Source organism: Neopsephotus bourkii, unplaced genomic scaffold (genome assembly GCF_033783945.1).
Source record: "Neopsephotus bourkii isolate Nb327-2 ecotype Australia unplaced genomic scaffold, CSIRO-AGI_Nbou_v1 NB_593, whole genome shotgun sequence".
In the NCBI taxonomy this organism is placed as follows: Eukaryota; Metazoa; Chordata; class Aves; order Psittaciformes; family Psittacidae; genus Neopsephotus; species Neopsephotus bourkii.
In genome coordinates this window covers 2,406,411-2,427,948 of record NW_026901094.1, presented here as the reverse complement: position 1 = coordinate 2,427,948, position 21,538 = coordinate 2,406,411, and the positions used below count along the sequence as shown (strand labels likewise).

The following is a 21,538-nucleotide window of genomic DNA, read 5'->3' as shown; positions in this document are numbered from 1 at the left end:
TCCCTGGAAGGATTCATCCTCTTCCAAGGTCCAAAGGGATAGGTATTAATGACCTATCAGGTGTGCTGCAATCCTGAGTAGAGTAAGGTTTAACCTGTCATACAATTAGTTATTAGAAGGTGCATGAAAGTGGGTGAGGAAGCAGTGCTGATAAACCCTCACTGATTTTCTATCACAGAATCCCACGCCAGTTTGAGCTGAAGAGACCTTAAAGCTAATCCAGTTCCACCCCCCTGCCACAGGCAGGGACACCTTCCACTAGAGCAGCTTGCTCCAAGCCCAGTCCAACCTGGCCTTGAACACTGCCAGGGATGGGGCAGCCACAGCTTCTCTTTGAGGGCTCAGTGGCTGGTGTACTGGAAAGGTGTACTAGCAGATACAACATGCCTTAAACATGGGGTGTATTTCAAGTGGTGGACCCAGAGTGGTCATTAGCAGTGTAATGGGGAAATCAAGCTGCATAAATTCAGCATAAATTCATTATGAACAGGACTCTCTAACTTCTGCAAAGACACAGGGAATATATTAATTAATGGCTTTAGTCATAGCACTGCTGTTGGTAGAAGATGCTGAGACAAATGTGTAAACAGAGGAGCCTTGGGAATGTCACAGTAATTTAAAGTACATAAACCTTCAAAGCACTGCCTGTGATAGAGTGATACATTGTCTTATAATTGGGCAATTGCTTTCATTCCATGATATAATTAGCACACAATTATGGTTTTGTGAAAAATCGTTCTATCTCCCTCCCTTCCAATTTGTGCCTGCTTAATCTAAGTAGAGAATATATCTTTTTTGCCACATTACCAGTAGGTCTATTTATCCTTCCCAATAACAAGGCCTCTTACCTGACCAATGTAATGATCAAATATTCAAGACAGGAACTGAAATCATGCTATTTGTATAAAATATTTCCTATTATTATTTTTTTCCACCTCCCCAAAATATACAAACTGCTGTGACAACATGAAGTGAGGTGACTCACAGCACAAGCACCAGCAATCAGCGCAGCCGAATGGCAGCAGGGTTTCTATGCTGTGAGTGCAGTGCACGTGCTCTCTACTCAAGGCTGTGCTACAAAGGCTGGGTTTGGCTACAACATCTTTTTCTGGGAGCTGATGTTCAACCAGCAGTGACTTGCTGTGAAAAAATTTGGGGCTCTGAATGGTAGAAGTCTCACCCAATGCACTGATTTCACTGTTTCTGCTGTCTCAGTGCATAAGTCTTTCAAAAACAACCCTTTTATTTCCATCCTATCTTCCTTTGACTTTACAGAACAGCATAAATGACTTACAAAAGACAGGCTGTATGGCTCCTGCAAACTGGTCTGATACCGTTCTAGAGGCAGCATGTGCCAGAACTGAGGTTGACACTAAGACCTCCTATGTTCCAGCACAACACTCTACAACATTATCTTTCCTCCAAAATGCAAATGTTTTCATAAGCCGGTGAAAACTGTGTGCTTTTAAACTAAGAGCCTATGCCCAAGTTACAGCACATACGTTATATCTCTGCTTATTTGCACATGGCTAAAGGCATGTTCCATTGTTAATGTTAAGACAAGTTGCTCTGAAAACTCTCACTTGCTTCCCTACCCCAGAACATGCTCTTGTGTGAGGTGTGTTTGTGTCACTGGTGGCGGCAGAGGGTCCGAGCACAGCACACAGCGCAGAAACTACCCTCAGCTTTAATGCAGTTACCATCTATTTCCTGCAGCTTGGAAGAAATCCCCAGAGTCCTTCCCTGGTGGAGCTCACCTCTCCCACTGCCTCGGAAGGGTTTTTATCTTTAGTAGAACCGCCTGGATTCCCTTTAATCAAATCTTCAAGACAAATTCCTAGTGTGCCTGTTCATACTATGGAAGAGATTAATGCTGAGACTTCTTGGACTTTGCTGTGCAGGAGGGAGGGTCAGGTTATTACCTGATTATAGTGCTGCACCTATGTGTCTCTATCATGGTACTATTTGATATCTGCTATCTCCCACTCTGGCTTTGGTACCATGGTCTAAATTCTAAATGCGTAGAACTTGGAACACAATTCTAAATGTACAGCAGAAATGCTTCAGGAGAAATGCTGCAATTCTGCTTTGGGAGGTTTCCAGTTTTGCACACTTAAAGGGGTTAAATTCTTCACATCACAGTCCAAATGTACAGATGCTATATCAAACTGGACAAGGGCCTTTGGGGACACTTGTCCTCTCTTGATGGAAAGCACCTCCAACTTACTGGAGATCTAAAAGTACCTCTCCACTGATATTTGAAGTCCCCCAGTGACATGAGAAACGAAGCATCATTGCACGGCACAATGTCAACTAACTGAAACCTGTACGATTGCGTACACGGTACGGATGTTAACTTCGGTAAGAATTGATGGGCATGCGCATCCTTTCACCCACTCCTATTGCTCAGATACAAAGAGAAATCTTTCTGCGCAATGTACTATCCACAGATATTCCCCAAACTATCCTTTCTCTGTGCAAACACATATGTGTCGGTCACCAGACACTCCTTTATTTCCTATACCAGTTACTTCCCACATGTATCCATAAGGAGGGAGCAGGCACATACATAAATTTAAGGGGGGAAAATTCATTGCAGATGGAAAAGAACACCCACCACCATCTCTCAGGTTCTCTATAGTTAATCCTGGGGGAGATATTTGTCCGTGGAAAAAGCTTTACAAACTAAGTTAATGGAAAAAGACATGTATTTTCATAACATTTGGGAGAAAATACATCTTAATGGAAAATAGGGGAAAATAATAGCGGCTAGTGAGCTGAAGGAACTATATTCTCACTGACATGCAACAACAATAGAAGCTAATGCAAGTCATTTGTAGAAGGAAAAGTGAATAGCTGTGGCATATTTGCAAAGAATATATGGCAGTTTACCAAAGGCAAAGCTCCAAGGAATACCAGCTGGGACATAAAAAGGGAGCTATCAAAAGAGGAGGGAGGTATAACAGCATCATGGAATGGTTGGCACCATTTCTTTAAAGCATTTCATGAAATGAGATGTAGCTGTTCAGAGATGGTAAACTAAGGTGCTGCTGTCACTGCTACAGCTCATGGAGGGGGACAGGGAGTGTGCAAAGGCACATACACACATGTGTGTGTGTTCTTAGCATGTCACAAGATGGTACCAGTTATTAAACCAAAGCAGTGAATTCATTTTTATTAATAACTACTCTCCTATTTGGATCAGAAAGCACTTACTTCAAATAGCACTTAAGTATCAAATCTTTCTAATTAGAACACATTCCATTTGTGGAAAATTACATCCTACTGACCTTGTACTTTGACCTTATTATCTGGAGACAAGGATGGCCTATTGTTCTGTGCATCAGCTTCGCATCTTAGCAACACAGGGCTAAAGAGCTGAGTAAATAAGGAGGCATCCAAAATGCCATAGTAACATACCACTTATCCTGATGCTTGCAAAAAGTTGATTTCCATGTTTGGATTTGTCTAACCAAGGAAGCTGTCTCTGCAATGAAAAAGAAGTACATCTTAGATTTGGAAAAGAGATTGATAAACTCATTTCTAGCTGAATGCAGATTTTAAGCAACACAGAACAAATTGTGCAATATTTCATAGCCCAAACTGCTTTCAATTTCAGTTCCTCAGGATTCTGTTTTCTTTGTGAGGTAACTACCGCAGTTATTAATAATTTAGAATATGAAAAAGGAGTTGCTTGGATTTGCAAGAGAAATGTTTCATTCCTTTATGTGCAAAGTAAAATTGTGAGAAAACACTGGATAAGAGCATCCAGGTGATTTCATCTTTGAAATAGACAGTCTGTCCTAATAAAGAGGAGTCTTGAACTCCTGCCTATATCCTTGGAGTCCAATTTATCCGTATTTCATACACAACCTGTGAAGTCAGAGGGTTTTGTGAGGACAAACCTGAAGGGCTTGTGCCACCAACTGTTGAAGAACCCTGTATTACTTTTACAGGCAAGACAAACCTTGTGCTGTCTTACCACTTTTGGTCACTTCTTAAAGAATGTTTGGCTACAGCTCCAGGGTTCTCTCTTGTAAAGTGAGGGGCTCAAAAATTGCAACAAATAGCTTAGAAATTATAAAAAAGAATCACAGAATCACAGAATCCCAAGGGTTGGAAGGGACCTCAAAAGATCATCTAGTCCAACCCCCCTGCAAGAGCAGGGTAACCTAGAGTATGTCACACAGGAACTTGTCCAGGCAGGCCTTGAATACCTCCAACGTAGGAGACTCCACAACCCCCCTGGGCAACCTGTTCCAGTGCTCTGTCACCCTCACAGTAAAAAAATTTTTCCTGATGTTCACATGGAACCTCCTATGCTCCAGTTCACCCCCACTGCCCCTTGTCCTATCACTGGACATCACTGAAAAAGGCCTAGCTCCATCATCCTGACACTCACCCTTTACATATTTGTAACCATTGATGAGGTCACCCCTCAGTCTCCTCTTCTCCAGGCTAAAGAGACCCAGCTCCCTCAGCCTCTCCTCATAAGGGAGATGTTCCACTCCCTTCATCATCTTTGTGGCTCTGTGCTGGACTCTTTCAAGCAATTCCCTGTCCTTGAACTGAGGGACCCAGAACTGGACACGATATTCCAGATGCGGCCTCACCAAGGCAGAGTGGAGGGGGAGGAGAACCTCTCTTGACCTACTAACCACACCCTTTCTAATGCACTCCAGGATGCCATTGGCCTTCTTGGCCACAAGGGCACATTGCTGGCTCATGATCATCCTTCTATCCACCAGGACCCCCAGGTCCCTTTCCCCTTCACTCCTTTCCAGCAGGTCAACCCCCAACCTGTACTGGTACATGGGGTTGTTCTTCCCCAGATGCAAGACTCTACACTTGCCCTTGTTGAATTTCATCAAGTTTCTGCCCGCCCAACTCTCCAGCCTGTCCAGGTCTCGCTGGATGGCAGCACAGCCTTCTGGTGTGGCAGCCACTCCTCCCAGTTCAGTGTCATCAGTGAACTTGCTGAGGGTACACTCAGTTCCCTCATCCAGGTCGTTGATGAAAATATTAAATCCTGTCACTGCTTGTTGTAGTTATGGTGCAGTTCAGTGTCTGTGATAATCAGTCTCCTGCAAATCATTCCTCAAGTTCATACTGTGATATAGCATGAATTAAATCTGAGCCAACCACACAGTTCTAATTCCAGCTTGCTGCCATCAACTGGTATGTTAATTCCATTAAAATGAGCTTGTTGGTAAGAACGGGATTGCCACTGGTGGGGGGAAAAGGCGGGCATGCAGTTCCTAAATACAAGGAGAATCCACTTCACATTCACAGCTTCAGCTCTCTAAATTACAGATACAAGATCTTTGTTCAGACTACTGACAAGGTTACCAGCTGGAACTTTACGCTCAATTCAATTATTTTATATTGTACCTTCAGGCTCCATTCCAAAGTGACTCTTAAAGAATAATCAGACTTATTCAATAGGCAATCAAAATGAAATTACTTTTTGTAAGTACAACAAGGTTACAGACTTGGTGCAATCTGTAAGTTATATGCTGCTAATTTTCAGTGCTTTAAAATTTTTCCTCTGATTATCTGTGATGCTCAGACATCAGATACCAGGACAGAATTCCCTCACAATTTCATCTTACCCTCTTCACTGTCTCCACCATAGCTTTGATAAACAGGTAGAAGCTAAAAAAGAAATTACAGAGCAATTGAAAGTGATGCCTTATGTTGTAACTACCCATAGAAGCAGTCCTTGGTGGACTGCCCTCCTTGTAACAGGCATTATAAAAATCTAATCCATACTTGTAGTTCATAAAAAAATCCTCAGAGTAATTGTTCGTTGACTTAAACTAAACTTAACTTATATTTGGTATACTGAATGGGAAGTAGAAATCCCACAATTCTCTCTGCTGTGTGCTCCTTCCCATTTAAAATAGCATCTTTGATATCAAGGAACAAACACAACAACCCACACTCTTTTCTAAGCTACAGCCCAATCAGACTTTTGAAATGCATACAGCTGATGCCATGTATCTTCTCCTATATATAAAAAGTACAGCGCATAAAATCCCATGATGACAGTCAGACATTGCCTCCTTTAGCTGCTGTCTCAGGAATTGTCTTCCCAGTTCCGATGGCTCCACTTCCAGAAGACACCAAGCTAACCTCAAAAGTGAGCCCCATAACACTGAGAAGTCTGGCACATACCCCAGTGTTAGTGAAAAGGCATCACCTGGGGTGCTTGAACTGCGAATACAAGCACCACCACAGCAGCACAGGGTGTGCAAGAGTTTAAACGTAGAAGCTATATAGAGACTTACTCAGTGGTCCTGAGAGCTCTTGCTCAGCTTTCTTTACAGGAATGTAAACAGTTCTCCTTGCAATGTCTATGTTATGTCTCGGCTTTGTTAGAATTTCCTGAGCAGTGCTGCTGCCAAGAACACAAGGAGCGAGGCCATCAGGAGGAGCGATTCTCCTCCCAGTTCCTCGGGGGGGGGCAGGATCATGGATCTTGCAGGACTCAGTGCTGGAGATACAAGCTGGGGTTAGGCCCTTGTTATTTCCTCTGCAATTTCTGTAAAAACTGTGTCCTGGGATTCTTAAACACATCCAGGAACAGCTTCATATGAGACAGAGCATCAATGTACCTGCACCACTTGCCTCACATTCCCATCACAGGGCGCACCTCACCATACCGATCTCTCCACAGCATTCTGCTATAGGCTAAAGCTGCGTGGAATGAGCAGATCTGCTTTGCTGTGCTGGCACAACTATGTGGTTGCACAGTATTTTGCCATACACTTTATTTCACTGCTTTCAATTGCACAAAAAAGATAGAAAAAAATGATACAAATGTGAATTCATATTAGAAGTGGTATTTTGCATATGTTTGAGTGAAAAATTGGGATACACAAGATATGCCATAAGTTCTTCCTTTTTGTATTAGAGGTCTGAATTTTTGTGAAACTCGTAAGTTTAAACACACTGTAAAATTATAACATTTGATTAAATCCATGAAGCTTTACTAAAGCTCTCATGGCACTGACACACAACCAATTCCCTTTGAAGACTCCAGGAAATGTGAATCCAGAGCTTGCTATGCTTGTTATTTCTAACCAAACTACAGTGATGATGAAAAATTATTAAGTGTGTATCATTTTGATATAAAATCATTAATCTGACTTTGACAGGGGCCATAAATAGGCTGAGCAGTTTTCAAAGCCATTGCCTGTCCTCCTACACAGTGCTTTCCTTCATGACAGCAGCTGAACAAAACAAACTCATTTTCCTAATACACTTGGTCTTTGGAAATGCATTTTCGATTAAGTAACTCATTCCTCCTGTTGGTCCACTGGTAACCGAGTTTACTGACAGGGAAAGGTCCACCTTTTCATCCAGCTGGGTGCCTGCAAACAGATGGATGAGGCTGTGTCAATAAATCTGATTCTTTGCTGTAGGAAAAAAGGAGGATTTTCGTGGGGGTTGGTGGGTGCTGATGCTGCCAACAATGTTTTGTTGAGAGAAGACTTGTGTGACAGTCTTGCTGGTGAAAGGAAAAAGGCATGATGCAATGGGCAAGTCTCTCTGCCATGGTTCCAGAGGGCAGTTCACAATGCAACTGTGAATGAGAAAGGGGAAAAACCACCTTCAACCACTCCAACAGCAACAACCCAGTGCTGTGCAGATTACAGAGCAGAAGAGTGATGGAGGGGAAGCAAAAAAAGGGTTTGAGGAAGCAATGTGTCCTCTATAATCATGGAAGACAAAGAAAACAGGTTGTTTTAATGGAAAGAAGAGACGAAAGTATGTAATAATGAATGGAACTGATTGGCTGAGATAAGCATCCTATGGTCTTCCTTCTCATCTCCATTTTGCTGTGTCTTCCTTGGCCTCAAAAGGTTTATTCCAGCTTTACATCATTGTTGCTCTGGCTCTCCTTTATTCCATTTCATATAAATACCAAATCAGTTCTCTGTCCTCTTGTACCAACTCATTTGGCTGCTGCTTCTGATTGTAATACTTGGGCCTATAAAAGAGTTCTCAAAGACCTTGCTTCCCTCTTCTATCAGCATCTCAGAATTCTATCTTTTGCCATTTAGCTACCTCTACAAAACAAGATGTTAATGGCAACAACTTTTAAAATTGTGGATTTTATGATTTTATGTATGCAAGCTGATTTAGCAGGAGAATAGCAACAAATGAGAAATGGCAATTAACACTCCCGGAGTAAAGCCTGTTATTTCTCATGTTCTTCAACCCTTCTCTCACAAAACGCTTTCAGAAAGAAGGCAGCTGATTCTAGCAAACAAGACTACACATTTCATAATTCCACTCCATTGCTTTTCCAAAAACAAAAATATGTAGGAAGAACATTTCAGTATAACTAATTAGCAGGCTCCATGTCCTCATCCTTGTTATGCAAGGGACATCTCTAAAAGATTCCTCTGGGAGAGCTTCTGCTGTTAGAATTTTATGCCCCTGCTGGAGTCCATTCAGCCTCCTGGTATCCAAAGGGGGCCTACAAAGATGTGGAGAGGGACTTTTCATCAGGGACTGTAGCGAAAGGACAAGGGGTAATGGGTTTAAACTGAACCAGGGGAGATTCATGTTAGATGTAAGAAAGGAATTCTGCCCTGTGAGGGTGCTGAAGCGCTGGCACAGGGTACCCAGAGAAGCTGTGGCTGCCCCAACCCTGGCAGTGTTCAAGGCCAGGTTGGACACAGGGGCTTGGAGCAAGCTACTCTAGTGGAAGGGGTCCCTGCCTGTGGCAGAGGGCTGGAACTGGATGAGCTTTAAGGTCCTTTCCAACACAAACAACTCTGCAATTCTATGATCTACATTGATGTTCTGCATGGAATAACCCCCCTGAGCACAAAGAGTGAATACCCAGGTGTTATCTGAGAAATTGCCCTTGTCTTCATCATGGAATTTAGCATGTACTCTATATCACAGGCCAGGGTATGGAGAGCTGAAAAGAATTGGAAGGAAACATTCCCATCAGTCTGTTCCCAACCAACAGTTTCAGTGATGCGGCTTTGTTCTTATAAACCTCAGCTCTTGTGGAATGGCCACAGAGATGAGCCACTCAGCACCATTATCCCTAATTCTCTCTGCACTTATCCTTGAGTCATCACAAAACAACTCATTGTGCTGAGTGTCATCAACTCAGCTGTGGTTCATGGAACCTGAGGTATGTGCTCCCCAACCTGGCACAGAGCAGCGGAAGGAAGCGCTCCCTCCTTCAGCTGGGGTGAGTATCAGGACTGCCAAGGGCCTTCTGATGCTTTCACAGGAAAGAGGGAAGTAATTTCCTACTTCTGGAGAGAAGGTCCCTTCTGAAAGGCTCCAAGAGCAGATCTGTCAACGTGCTAGAAGAGAGGGAAGGCCGCCCAGGTGCTGACACAGAAACAAACTGCAAAAGCATCTTCACTTTTGATGATGCAGAGCAGTTCCTGACTGAAAAATAAGTAAGAATCACGCACAGTTCACTTCTTTACATACTCTTCACTGTATAAACTTCCCTTTCCATATGGTTTTATTACTTTCAAATGTGGTTTATTCCCTTATGATAGGAAAGGCTTTTTGGCAGGTGTATTGTACACACTGACTTCAAAATGACTGGTTAAAAAAACCAACATTAGTTTTCCAAAGAAGGATTTTTAATTAAAAAGTATCAATATTTGCACTAGTTTCCTTGTATCTTCTTGATAGAAAAGAGAGATTTTCCCTGACTTCTTGGTAAGGTCACCCACTGAAAACCCAGGAGTTACCCAAGTCTACTTCAGGTAATAAAATGACAATGTTTAGAAGACTGAGTTACAAGTTTTCAGTCGCTAAATCAGAACCAACTTAACTCTGGAAAATGAGCACATGCTCCTGGGGAACAGAACTCATAGAAGTGATTTCCTTCTCTTTCCGTGCTTAACTAACCTGGATCCCTTCTGCTCTGGCAGCAGGCAAGGGCTCCCTTTGCTGTTTCAGTCATCTGTGGCTGTTCATACAGATCCACACGTACAGAGTTTCAATAAGCTCCAACGAAGCTTCACTGTTGTGGGAGTGCCTCCAGAACAATTGTTTGCCAATTTCAAACCTTTGGAAACATGTCCATGGTTAATCTCCACGATAACATGGCACAGGGCAACATCTGCTTCCCATGGCGCACACAAACGGGACACAGCTGTGACTGTGTGCCCAAGTAGCGTGGTCAGTGCTGCTTTGAGCAGAGCGAGGAACATGTTTGGGCAGGGAAAAAGAGCGTAGTTTAAAAAATCCCAAGTCTTTGGAAATGCAGAGAAGTTCTGTAAGCTCCAAGTCACCAGAGAGCTCAGGGGCCATCGCTGTCTGCTCTCAAGCAAGCCAAATCCTGATGTTTGCATGCAGTACTCTGTGCTATCATAGGCAGGCCAGCCACCAGATGCTCAGAAATCTTCATTCCTCTGCAAATTAGTTCACCTCATTTCGTAGCCAAATCACTCGTCAATTCCCCCTTTGGCCTTTGCAGTTAATGGGATCTGCTCTCAGTCAGTCTGGGGGGATTCCTTACTCCCATTATGAAAACAAAACATTACTCAGAATTCAAAAGGAATTCATTTTCCTAAATACAGGAGCACAAGTTGCCACTCTTTTGTCTTAGACTAGTAGATTTGGGAGTGTTTTGAGTTGATTACAAATTACTTCAAAACTCCAAACGAAAACTGCTGGTTTCATTCAAGTACATCTTGAAAAGAAATCCTTTTTTTTCCCCCTCAGTTTCTTTGCTTTTACCTTCCTTTTTTACATCCAGGGTAAAAAAGGGTATTGTGTAGTGTGACAGACAGCTAGCAAGTGAAGATGCAGTCTTACAGCCTTTTGTAACATCAAGCAAAGATCACACCTTGGCAGTGGTGCTGTACATGACACTCCAATGGCTATAGCTGGGTGCTGCAAGCCAAGCGATCAGACCTTAACTCTTGCCCTGGTCAAAATACCTTCAGGGAGTTACTTCACAGTACTGAAAGAAGCACCAACACAGGTTCCTTCTGTTTTCTGTTGCTCAATATAGTGCACTGTCACTGCAGCCTGGCTTTCCAGCTGTGCAAGATGTGACATTTGCCTTGTAAATAGAAGCCTGAAGGGCTTCTCTCGGTCCCACTGCATCTCCTCTGAGAAACTGCTACAATTGATGGCCAAGAGACCCCCCCGTTTTACACTCTATATATATGCTTTTGAACTGTTTTATGAATCAGGCCCTATGTTTCATGCCAGGCATCCTGCCATGTGCCTCATGTAGTTTGTATAAACCTCTAGGGCTGCCTTTAATCTGCTTTCCCAGAGTCCCTAGGTTTGAAAACGTGTATACCAGGAAGACAGAGAGGAGCTGGAAAAAGAGAAAAGAAATCAAAGCACAAAGCAAGCTCACTTGTGTAAATCTTGGTCACCACTGCGAGAAGGGCCTATTTGGTTCTGCAGCCCTCACCCTTTCTCCTCAGGTACCAGATTAATGGGGGACCATTTTCCCCCTTCTGATTGTGTAAATGAGGAAGCTGTTGACTCGCCCGGTACTGGGAAGACATATGTGCTTCATTATCTGGATTCTTTGTATTGTTTCAGCTTGTTGCTGGCTGGGAACGTGCAGCCTTGAGCTGTTCCCATTTTTAAAACACACTTTTTTCTGCCCCAGATTATTGCCAAGTGGAGATTTAAGTACACTATTACTTTTATGGAGAACTATTAAGAGTTATTAGATCCCATTAGAGCAAACTATGCTCTTTTAAAAAAGAATCCTTTCCTTTATTTTTGAACAACCATTTATATTCATTTAAACCTGACAGAATGTTTGTATCAAGGCAAACACAGTTAATTATATCCTAGATCAGTGAGAACATTTCTTGTTTAGTTTTAAAAAATGGTTTACTAGTCTCCCCTAGAGACGGTGGTTTAGGAATGTGGATTTAAAGGAAGTCTGAGCCATTATGAGTGCACTGGGTGTGCTGGCATGGATGGCATGACAAGAGTTGAGTAAAGTGATAGGAAAGTGAATCCCAGCACAATGTGGACCTGTTTTGGTACTAGGTTTGGACAAAGTCCTCAGCTCATGGAGATTAAAATGTCAAGGGAGGCCTTTGTATCAGTAGAAGCAGGATCAGACCCCCCATTGCAATAGGAATATGACCTAATACTACTGGCAGAAGTCATGACTAGTAAGAGCTGCACACAGCACTTGTGCCTGGGTGGTTGAGTTTTCTTTAGAGAGGATGAATGCTTGGAGCTGGTCTGCTCCAAGTTTACTTCATGCCTACTCCTTTCTTTGCAGTTTACACCCAGCTCTCCAAATCTCTGTGCATTACTGCTTTGTCTCCAGTCAGTTCCAGATAAAATGAAGGAAATGTGTCTCAGAGGATTGAAGAAGTGTGTGCTGACACCATCTTTTCTGAGCAACGCCTCAGAGATTAGCTCAGACTTTATCCCTTCCCTAACAGCAGCATTGGTTGTAGGCAACATTCTCAGTAGCCCAGACCTATGAGTTTGGTCTGCTTAAACTGTAATTTGTACAACCCACTTTGGGAAGAATGGTATGTCTTCCTGGAAAACACTCCATTTCCCTTCCCTTCTCAAAGGCACACTGGTGAGGAGATGACTAAATGCTGCCACAGGAGGGAGAAAAACAAACAGGAAAGAATTAAAAGGGCCTCGGATAGGGCTGGAAAGCAAAAGGCATAAATTATTCATCTCTTCCCCTCCCTGAACCCTCTCGCAGCCAGCACATGCACACCACCTCCCTTCTGGACAAGCCTTTGGCATGAGCGGCGGATCGCACTAATGCTCCATCCCATTCCGCAGCGGAGCAGCGCTTGGCAGGAGGAGACAGGAGACTCCCTCAGGAGAACTTTGTGAGAACAGAGCTGCACGGCTGAGCTAGGTAGTGGAGGGGAAGGAGGGAATTGGAGGGGGGAGAAGCATCCTGATTATGTGGGGAGCAGTGTTTGAAGTGGCTTCTCAGAGCAGAAAGCACGTCTGGGAGTAGAAATAATTGTTTAAAAATGTATATGCTCCTGGAAAGCTACCTGTGGCGATTTTGTGCAGGAAAGAATGCTGTTCCTATTTGTCCTTTCAAAGAGCAGCTTAACAAAACAGCCAGCCACATGAAAAGGCAAAGAGCAGAACTCTCACATATGTTGCTTGACTCTTTTTTCATTATTATTCTTCAGGCAGGCTCCAATGCAGGCACTTGGAAGCACAGTGGTTAGGTCTGACTCACAGCTGTCCTGCTTAACGTGGTTCTCTGCTAACGTGGTCCCTTTGTGCTTGGTGTTCAAAGCCCTTAGGTTTAGTCTAGACTTGCAAAAGGGTGGTTTTTGTCAAGAGTTACAGCTCACTTGAACTTGTTTAGCTGAACAAATGCCAACACCTGAACAACATCAGGACCACGGTTTAGCAGCTCTGTCTCAGTTCAAGCAGTGGAGCAGAACTAAATTAGGTAACCTGTACTACCTTCAACATTTTCTTAATAGGCTTTAAAAGTCTGATGCAAGTGACAGACTGAAAACCTTCGGGAGTTTCTGAACATAGAGCAGGCTGAGCACTGGCAGGTTCCTTCTGGAAGAACAGGAGAAACAAAGCTTGACCTTAGCAGACCATTCAACCTCAATCTACCCAGCCACCTATCTAGATAGTTAGCTTTAATGTGCAGCATTTGGACATTGCCCTACTGAAAATCCATAGAGGAAGTGATAGCAGTTGTCCAGGTGATTATAAAGTATACTGGTAACAGGGCTGAGACCCACCTGACTTCTGGAGTACTGGCTTACTGGAATTCTGGACTCCTGGGGTCCTGTTCTTCCCATGGCAGGAACAATGCAGTAGGAATAGCCTTTCCTCACTGCTCATTTTCATTTTGAAATCTCCTCTCAGAAATGTACAGAGGAGATAACAAATTCTTCTTATGCCAGGAACTCTCCATTTTGAGCTTTATCTGTTGCTGGCTTTTGGCACCATTAAACTGTTAAGGGTAAATTTAAAAACAATTGAGAAACTGGCTCCCTGGATTGTAGTTTGGGGCTTTCCTGCAGAACAGGAAAGCTTTTGACTCAGAACAGTTCTTTGATTTTTGGTGAAGCTCACAAGCATCTGTTTTCGCATGCAGATATCTAACTCTACCTGGTCATGAATTATTTTTCCTCTGAAGTCCCATCTCTGCATTGCCCAAGTTTTCCAGTAAGACTAAGATGACTTGACTTCTTTAATGTGTGGTTTTACCCTTTTGCTACTTTAGACCTCTCTTTGGCAGTCACATCTACCTACATAGATAAACGCTCTTATTAAAGAGCTTAGTCATGGTCTGAAGCAAGTGCAGCCCACTGTTATCAGTACTTACATGTGTGCTTTGAATTCCACCACAGAAAACTGGGGTGTCTGAGAGTTTTTTGCTGAGTGCCTTTTCATTTAGTACAGACCAGAAGACTCTTGTTTTCAGACTGGGGCAATCTCCAGTGTTGATAAAGTTCACAGTATCTGCATAACAGGAGTAGGGATGGAATCCCATCCAACACTCCCTGAATCAGAGCTTCTTTTTTGTTCAGTTTAATACTGTGTTAGGGGTTCTGTTCAACACAATGCAGTGAAGAACACGTAGTCTCAGCTCCAGGCAGCCTGTTGTCTAAACTGGAGTGATTCCAGGGTAGCTCATCATGTACAAATGGAATCAGAGAAATATTTTCTATGGATTAATACGGTTCATTTTGTAAACCCAGACAATTTACATTGATTGTGACTGTTAGAGGAGTAAGGTTTAGGAGACTGTTTTAAGTAGTATGGTAGAGTACTTCCGAAAGGGTTTCCGAAAGGCAGAGAATAATTAACACAACATGGAAAACAGCTTGAGGAGAAAGCAATGAGCAAGGAGCCTTTAGCATCCTGCTGAAAATCTTGAAACTGGTGTTAGGTAGCAAATGGATTCTCAAAAGGAGACACTTTCAACCTAGTTGAAAAGCTGTAGAAAAAGAGAGGGAGCAAGGATTTAACACAGAGGTCAAGCATAAGATACGGGAGAGTCACAAGGTCTGGGAAGAATGTTGGGTGAAGTGGAAAGAGATTAAAAAAGTATTTATTTTGTATTCTACTGGGTTCTGGGAGTGAGCATATCACTGTGTGTGATGGTGTGCATGCATGTGACAAGGAATTTGGGTTTGCCTCAGGAAAGATTAAAAAGCTATCATCTAGGGTCAGACTACAGGAAGACAAAACAAGCTACAGCAGAAATCCAGCAGGAAAATAACATGGCTCTGAGGCAGGGCCACCACTGCTTTCATCTGTCCCCAGATTGTACTATATAGATTTGTAAAAGCTTCAGCTTCTCTACCTTCCTGACTGGGATGTGTGAGCTAAAGGAACACCATCTGGACAGGTCAGTTCAGCAGGAGTGCTGGTTTACAGAAACTGGAACAAATGTTGGAATTACAGTCCTGCTTTTTTTCCAAGGGAAGGAAGGGAATGGAAATGGAAAAATGTCAGTGAAAAAAACCCATATAGGGCACAAACTTCAGAGCCGAGGAAGTCTGTAATGGAGAGTGCAGTTGAGACAGCTGTGCTGAGGCTTACCTAACCTAGGGCTGGCCATGCAGCTTCCATGAGGTCATTACATTAGTTTGTTGCTCCAGTCCTTGCTCCTGACACCTATTAAATCTACAGTGTTTGAGTTTGGAGTTGTCAAGGTAGCACTGCATCGGACACTCAGAGAATCCATGTGGAATTCTGGGAACAAGACAGACCCTGCACAGAAGCTCTTTGCTCTTTTCTTGGTTGTCTTTTCAGGATATTTTCTTCTGTGCATATTCTGGGATTGGTTTACAGAACTATTTACTATCTGCCCTCTGTCTGTACTGTTTAATACCAGATGAAACTAGGAAAGCTCCTTTCTGGGCTTGGGCCTATCATTTTCCTCTGCAGTCTTGCAGGAAATATCCCTATTAATTTCAAAATAGTAGAGAAAAAATATTTATTTATTTATTTCTACAACAATTATATTATTAAAAGGCCACCCAGAGGATTCATTCATATTCACAACAATCACAAGAACTTGCAAGCATTTAGTGCTTCTCAACCCAAAGGAAACCACAGTTACATGCTCTACATTTGCACTGTAGATAACAGATCTTATACAACATTCTGAATCCCAAGCTACTTGCAAGATAAAGCACTTACTGGACACAGATCCCATCTGCTTTTCTTGCAGCAGGCAATTGTAAGGTCTCCTTAAGGATCCCGGTATCTTCACAACGACAGGTCTAACACTGTCCTGTCTACTTATGTTCCCAAATGATATAATGAGTCAAGAGTCAGTGATGCAACCATCCTTCCAAGTGAATCCAAAATGGCTGTTAAAGGCACATTTAGGATTTTTATTTTGATTGTCCTAGGTAAAGTTTTCCCAGGGGGATCCTCTGAATACCTCCCTACCCATCACTCAGCTTCTCCATGTCTCTCATATCTAGTGCTTAGGAGAACAGCTACATGTTCCCTTCTGTTCCTTTCCATAAACCTAAACTAAATGTAGAGCGCATATCCCATACAGCCCTTCATCTACCACCAAGCTTAAAGTCCTGGCATCTGCTTCCAGTGGCACATCTGGATAATGCAACCTGGTACTTTAGGTGGCTGGAGAAGTAGAGATGCAGTCTTGCATACGCATTCTTCTCGACAAAGGTCAATTACAACAAGCGACTCTTTTAGTGTAATAAAAACTGACTGGCAATTAAGACTAAGACTGACTAACAAGTTGCTCCTCACTTCCACCAGGAAACTTGAAGTGCAGGACAGAATCCAGGGAAGATTTTCTGGAAAATGGAGAGAGATCCAGTAAAGACTCTACGCCTGGGCAAGTCAATAAACTGTCACAGTTGCCCAGGAGGACTTGGCTTGGCTTAGATAAACTTACAAAAGGCCCTGAAAAAACAGAACTTTTTTAAATGGCAGAGATTAATTTTCTGACTTCAAAGCAGTATTAATGCAGAGCTTGGCTAAGGTTTCCTGTGCAAGCAGTTTCCCCCCGAGCAATGATTTCAGAATCCGCCTTGTTTCAAGGCTGGCATTTGCTGCAGCTGCAGACCTAGAGTATTTTTGATCCCCTCTGAGTGCTGGAACACTATCCAACAATTAAACCGCAACCCAAAAACAATCAAACATCTGTTTGGAGGCAGGCTGCTCAGTGACTGACATCCTCCTGCCAGCATAAACACTGGAGCTGCTGAGTGATTCCTGTCTTTTGTGTGTGTGTGTGTGTGTGTGTGTGTGTGTGTGTGTGTGTATGTGCTGCTTGTGGGAGTTTTGTTCCATATTTTTTGTATATGCAAATATGCTGAAGAGCATTTTTATTGCAATGTATGAATGTGCCCTACAGTTTATTTGTGGAAGTCTTTTTGTTGACATGAACTCACATGTTTGAGTGTTTGAGCTTGGTTATTCACGTGCTGGAGGTCACTCTGCAGAAAGAAGGTGAGAATGTGGACTGTGCACCTGGATTCAGGTATGTGCTCATGCAGAGCAGTGTGTGTTGGTGTATGTTCATTTGCAGATATGGACTTGGCTTTATTTGGGCAAAATTAGCATTATGGCTGCGTGTAGTTTTATGTAGAGACAAGTATTTTGAAGTGTGTGCATGTGTGTGTAGATGTAGAACTGTTTCTCTTAAAGGGCTTGTGCTTTTTGATCGACACCTATTCTACCTATTCAGATAGGATGGGCTTCGAGCAATCTCACCTAGAGAAAAGTGTCCTGTGCATGGGAGGGGAGTGGAACTAGATGATCTCTAAGGTCCCTTCCAACCCAAACCATTCCATGATTCTATGATACATCTGATCTTCAAGTTCTGCCATTGAACTAAGCAGCTACTTAGGCCACAGGAGTTGACGTCCTTCATTGTTGGCCCAGGAAAAGAGATAACAGACTGCTAGAAGCAGTTCAGAATTGGGTTCGAAAGAAGAGCCAGGTCTGACCTTGATGTCATCTCAGTCTAAACCCCCTGATGTCAAGACCTCTCTTGGGATGACAGTAGGGAATCTGAGGATGATTTGACTCAAGGGCTTCGGGAACATGGACAGGCCAATGAATATTGATGTTAGGTCTGCCTTCCTAGAGGTTCAATTACCCTCCCTCCTAAAAGCACTTACAGACTCCATGCAGATATCTGCTTTTGTCCTGGTTTATTTATAGACTTCCAACAACCAGGGGCTGTTGATGGCCAGGGTAAAGTAGCATGCAAAAGGCATTCATTCCCAGCAGGAACTCCCTCCCGGCAAGACTAAGACCAGCTTTCAGAAAATGCCATTGTTCCCTCTCCCAGCCAAATAACAGCTTGTGCTGCTCCTGCCAGTTCCGCTGAACGCCGTGTCTGTCTAGAGACAGCTGCTTGCTGTCTGCAGTGTCTTTATGTACCTGGCCATACATGAGTCAGTGAAGCCTCTTGCTTGAACACATCAGTATCACAACTGACAGAACCTAGGCCACCCACTGGATGCATTTCTGGAACATTCCTGTCTAGGAGAGAGCAGCTGGAGCCTTTTGCTTTAGCCCAATTCTTAAATATCCCATTGCTGAAGTATATGAACACGCCATTACAGGAAAGAAAGATCGGGTGAGCCCACTGCTCTGTAATGGGCAGTGCAATCTTCACCTGTATTTTCCACCACAAGACCCCTCAGTAGGGTATAACACAATGATCATGACAAAAGGCCCTTTGTCAACATTAGCAGCTGCTCAACTTCTAACTCTTGGTTTCGCACAAACTCCAACTCCAGACAAATGAGAAGTGCAACTTAAGGAAGCCCTCAGCTGTCTCCTACTTTGGTCACTTCCAAAACAGACGTGAAATAAATTCTGGTCTCTTTTCTGTCCCTGTGTCTGGATTTTGATTGTGAGACCTTTCAACTTTGGACTGTTCCCTTACAATTTATTCCTTGTTGCTGCAGGAGTTTTGAGCGACATCTGAAGCTTTTTTGCTTTGTGAATTAACATATTTAGCCTTCTACTAGTTAGTCCAAACCTCAGAAAGCCCCGAACTTTAACTGCAGGCTCACTATTCAACCAACCAATAAATAATACGAGAGACGCGAAAACAAACTGTAAGATTCAAACTTACTAAGTCTGTAACACCTTAAAAAAAAAGGAGTGGTTTTGCTCATTGAATAACAGGAAAAATTCAGGAGCAAGGGAATGAAACAAAGGAATATAAAATCTCAGTATGACTACTGCGAATAACGCATTTGAGACTAGTAGAATAGTTTCCCATTGGAAAGGACAAAGCAGCAGGCACTTGAACAACTATGGACAAAATAATAAATGCTAGAAACTGTATAGCTGTGTGCAGAAGTTACTTCCATAAAACCAGGCTGAAGATGCCAAGTGTGGCTCCTGGAGTCAAGAAAAACAAGCAGAAGTTACATGTGCCCTTTGCCTATCAAAGCTGATGTGTGCATTCATTCTCACACACTGTTTGTGTTAGCCTGTCCATGTTATATAAAATTTCTCTTTTTAGTCAATAACCTGAATCAAAAATCTGACATATTCCTTCTGGGAATAACTTGTATAAAAGTGGACTATCTCTTTGGGAAAATGGGGGTTATTCAGATCTGGAAAGGTATTTGCCATGCAAAGTCTCATTTAGGCTGACAACAGCAGCTTCCCATCCTCTGTCCTGGGGGGAAAGGGGGTGTCAAATCCTCACATCTGCCATCCCAGTGCACAGCTGTGAGTTGCTGGGGAGAACCTCCCCTGCTCGCCCAGCTGCCCCTCCATTCACTGTCACTCAGCAAGTAAGTATTTCACAGTCCTTACTGGAAACAATAGGACCTTTCAGAATGAAATCAGATCTTGACTGGGATAGGAAGGCAGCTGTGAGACACATGAAAGCTTCTGCTTGCTGTCTCTTCCTTGTCTCACAAGGTTCAGATTCAAAGACTCGAAGTGAAAAACCTACTGCCAGCCCCTTCAGAAAAGTCAGTGTTGCAAGGGAGATTCTGCACGTTGGGTACCCAACGTACAGACTCTGTACAGCTGCAGAAAGCTGTACAGACACAAACAGCTCACTGCAATTTAGATGCATGCAGCAGAGGATGAGTACATGTGGAAATAGAATATAAAAAGAAAATACAGGCCAAGAAATAGCACTGAATTTCATGTGGGTTTTTTGATTCCGAAAGAAGATCCCATGATTTATTAACTTGACATTTCTCCCATTACTGATATTTAGTTCCTCTGGGGCAGAAGGCAGAAGCTTTTAACAGCACTCAGCTATACTATATGCTAGTATGCCCCAAACTCCCCAAGACTTTTTGGGGCACTGACTACTTGATAACCTTGGAGAGAAGAGTTTCACCGTTATCAGTAATATCTGCAGTTTCCCTTGAAGGTTCTTTTCTCATCAACGAACTGATGAGGTCCGACACGATTTTAACCTTCTAATTATTCTAATTTCAGGACATCAGTGCTGCTGATTAGGAAATACACTGCTCCCAAAACAGCCCCCTGGAGCTGGGTGTACAAGCACAGCGTGGAGAAGGCAGGGAAATGAACCCACATGGAACACTCTGGTAGCGTGGTTCCATGTATTCCACTACCCAAACTCACTTATTTACAAGCACAGGGTGTTTACACTTCACTGCAGGCTCTAGCCTAAATTATTCTGAGAAAAGCAAGCGCAGGGGAAGAGCTGCTGGTCAATAAAAAGGCCACTTCTCTTTTATTTCAAGAGAATTTACAGACTGCTCCTCAGAATGGCACTAAAACAACATGTACACTGTTTTCTCAGGGATTGGCCAGCCTAGGATCTCTTTTTCTCTTTCAAATACACCGAGTCGTTTCCAAGCTCAGGGACAGCTCCGTGCTCATAAAGCAGCACATAACACATGCTCCACTAGCCTATAGACCAGACATGTGTCACCCTCCCCTGCTGCCAGTCCTTCGCCTCATCCTTACCCTTGCAGTCCCCCTCACTATTGTCTTTCTCTCCCCTTTCCTGCTTACATGCTGTCTGCAGTGTGCTGCTCCTCCGGTCACCTGCTCCACCAGCTAACCCCATACCCTTTGTCCGTTCGGAATATTATCCATTGCTATCAAAGCTTATCCACTATGACACTACCAATCCTGAACTCACATTTTCATGTTATCTTTCTGTCTTATATCACAGCAATTCCCAGCACCACCACTCACTCTGAAGTGCTTCTGTTCCCCCCCCAGCTTCCTCTATTGCCCAGTCTGGACTCAACTAAGAGTTAAGTGCCTGCTCTGAGTAGTTAGCTATATGACAAATAATGCACATTGCACGTTCCTTTGTCTTCTCTCTCTTTCATTTCTCAATGTCATATTTCAGTTTTGGATTGCTCTTCTGTTTTGAACGGATTCCTATTTTCTACTCATGAATAAAAAATAAAGCATCTTGTTTGTGTAAATGCTCCCCGCTCCAGTACTGCATGCATCTGTAGCCACCTTACTGTTGCTTTGCTGACAGGGGTAAGATTTTGCTGCTGCTGCTGCAGGTAGGAGTTCTTTAATTCCCGGGTGAGGATTTAGGTTTTCAGCTCTGAAGCTCAAGAGCTCA

General features: G+C 43.1%; 2 long non-coding RNA genes across 2 annotated transcripts in view; one reads left to right on the top strand and one right to left on the bottom strand.

Moving 5' to 3' along the window:
* The first annotated feature begins 10,904 nt into the window (after positions 1-10,904).
* Positions 10,905-20,967, top strand: LOC133211374 (uncharacterized). Its single transcript, XR_009725189.1, has 3 exons — positions 10,905-12,868; positions 20,419-20,531; positions 20,691-20,967. It is a non-coding gene; the product is annotated as an uncharacterized LOC133211374 (long non-coding RNA).
* Positions 15,812-21,538, bottom strand: part of LOC133211372 (uncharacterized) — a 52,972-nt gene continuing 47,245 nt past the window's right edge. Inside the window, exon 9 of the long non-coding RNA XR_009725187.1 lies at positions 15,812-16,781. This is a non-coding gene — a long non-coding RNA (uncharacterized LOC133211372). The remainder of the gene's footprint in view (positions 16,782-21,538) is intronic.